The 3,010-nt window shown below is 35.1% G+C and overlaps 1 pseudogene; it reads right to left on the bottom strand.

Annotated features, from left to right (window-relative positions):
* Positions 1–555: 555 nt before the first annotated feature.
* On the bottom strand, positions 556–1,465 carry LOC138430580 (olfactory receptor 5H2-like; annotated as a pseudogene).
* Between the last annotated feature and the right edge of the window lie 1,545 nt (positions 1,466–3,010).

Here is a 3,010-nt window from a genome sequence, read left to right as displayed (position 1 = left end):
AACCATTGTAGGCCTAGTAATCTTCATGGGCTCATCACAAGATTGATAATAAGCCTTGCACTTTTACTTCATTTAAAGTATTCATTTCAATTCTCTCTCGATTATTTATAGACACAAAGTCCTGCAATTGTCCTCCATTCACTCATAAACAATCCTAACTTTACTATAAAATTAAATGTAATGTAAGTCCCTAGACTACACAGAGCTTTTGCTATCAAAGACATTATATTAAATTTTCTTCAGTGATTATACTATTGTATTGCTTAATGCATTTATGAAGCCACACTGAGAATATATGTGTGAACTATGATAATTTCTCTCCTCCTTAATTATTCTAATATTACATGAACACGATTAAAATGTATCTTTATTCTTGGTTTTGAGTTACATATTTGCATATTTTAAGATGTTTACTAGAAATCCCACCTTAGTGAGTCATTAAAATTCTAGGATAGTTATAAGAGGAACAAACTTATACGCAAAACTACAAATAGCAACATCAGATCTCCACAATTATATGACTATTTAACCAGAGGACAGATAGTAATACGAATTTTAAGCTTTTCTTATCAACATGTTTGCCAGTGAATTTATGACTTTCTTATTTTGAGGCTGTAGATAATTGGATTTAAGAAAGGAATGATGACAGTGTAAAAGAGGGAGTCCATCATATCTTAATCATTTTCTTGTAAAGATCCAGGGAGCACAGACATGAAGAGAAGAGGCTCATAGTATAAAGAGACAGATAGGAGGTGGGCTCTACAAGTGAAGGCCTTCCTTATGCCTTGTAAAGACTTCTTTTTCAAAACTGTGCAGAGAACTAGTGCATAAGAGATAAGAACAATAGAAATGGTGAATGTCTGTATTGACCCAGCAAAAATGAATACTAACAGAATGTTAATAGAAGGGTCAGTACAAGAAATCTTAAACAGGGGTATAATGTCACAGTAAAAGTGATATACTGTGTTGGAATTGCAGAAGGTTAATCTGAGTAAAAAAAAACATTATGAAGTGTGGCATGAAGCAGACCACCAAAATATGACAAAATAGTCTGTTGGTCATGATCATTGGATAAATTAGTGGTTTGCATATAGCCACATAACGATCATATGCCATAGTTGCCAACAGAAAACATTCTGTATTACACAGATTACAAAGGAAAAAAATGTATCTTGCATTCAGAAAAACAGATCATTTTGCTCATGGCAAAGAAGTTGAGCAGCATCTTGGGGGTCACTGTGGAGGATAACCAAATATCCACAAATCCCAGGTTCCCTAGGAATAAGTACATGGGGATGTGAAGTTGAGGGTCATTGCAGAGGAGAGTGATTAGACTAAGGTTTCCCACGATGGTGATGAGGTATATTATCAAGAACAGCAGAAACAGGGACACTTGCCACTTTGGTTGATGTGTAAGTCCTGTGAGAATGAACTCTGTCAGCTCTGTTGCATTTTTTGTTTCCATATCATTAATAGATTGCATCTGAAATACAATGCAGTAAAGGAGAAAACATTTCTTAAGAATTTTAAAAAGGAAGTTTGGTTAGGGTAATATGAATAGAGCCATATACCAAGCTTGAATGCTCTTTATTTTATTTACTCTTACCAAATGCTTGAAAAGTATTAGCAGAAATCATTTTACTGGAATAATGTAATTATTTCAGTTCAAAAAATGTACAGGTATGAATGGATGTAGAAGAAGAGAAAGACATTCTGAACATGATCGAATTTATGGGGGATTATTAAATGAGATTGAGGAAACGTGTTTAGGGCATGGATATAGTGTCAAATTAAGATGTTAGAAGGGCCTGATTATAAAATAAATTGAACACTAATGAAACTTTATTGAATTTTATTCTTTAAGGAATAGACAAACTGAAAAATTTTAAAACATAGAGATGCATCCTCAGTTATTTTTAAAGTTAAATAACTGGGTGAATAAAGCAGACTTCAGGGGATGTAGCCTAGGGTCAGAAGTACTAATCTGGAAGCTGTGACTATTGATCAGTGATTCTTACAACAGATTACACATTAGAAGTGTCTGGAGAAGGAGGGGTACAAAATAGATTCTGAGGTATTATTATCAAAGTTGATTCTCTAGGTCATGAATGTTATCTAGTAATTTTATTAATGTTTCCTAGGTGATGAAAATAATATGCAGAAATATAATTCCATGTGTGCTTTGACATTGGGGTGATGAGGAATTCAAACAGATAGTTCAAAGTAAATCAGAATGTAGAACCACTAGCACTTGCAGACATATTAGATGTAAAAGCGTGGTTAGTAAAAGAGAGAAAGTCATAAGAGTTACTTGATTACCAGGTAAAAAGTCACCAAATATTCAGATTGAAAACTCAGATGTGGTGGCAAGTTTTTGGAAGGAGCAACCTCTGACAATCCAGGTGATATGTACTAAGCATTATGATTCCACAGGAGCATAATAGAAATAATGATTTGGGAATTGTAAAGGTAGCTAATAACAGAATGGGAACGACTAGAGATCTCTTCAAGAAAATTACAGATACCAAGGGAACATTTCACGCAAAGATGGGCTCAATAAAGGACAGAAATGGTATGGACCTAACAGAAGCAGAAGATACTAAGAAGAGGTGGCAAGAATACACAGAACTGTACAAAAAAAAATCTTCATGACCCAGATAATCATGATGGTGTGATCACTCACCTAGAGCCAGACATCCTGGAATGTGAAATCAAGTGGGCCTTAGGGAGCATCACTAAAAACAAAGCTAGTGGAGGTGATGAAATTCCAGTGGAGCTATTTCAAATCCTAAAAGATGATGCTGTGAAAGTGCTGCACTCAATATGCCAGCAAGCTTAGAAAACTCAGCAGTGGCCACAGGACTGGAAAATGTCAGTTTCCATTCCAATCCCAAAGAAAGGGAATGCCAAAGAATGCTCAAACTACCACACAATTGCACTCATCTCACACACTAGCAAAGTAATGCTCAAAATTCTCCAAGCCAGGCTTCAGCAATATGTGAACTGTGAA

The sequence above is a fragment of the Ovis canadensis genome, chromosome 1 (genome assembly GCF_042477335.2).
Source record: "Ovis canadensis isolate MfBH-ARS-UI-01 breed Bighorn chromosome 1, ARS-UI_OviCan_v2, whole genome shotgun sequence".
In the NCBI taxonomy this organism is placed as follows: Eukaryota; Metazoa; Chordata; class Mammalia; order Artiodactyla; family Bovidae; genus Ovis; species Ovis canadensis.
This window is presented reverse-complemented; position numbering and strand designations above follow the sequence as displayed.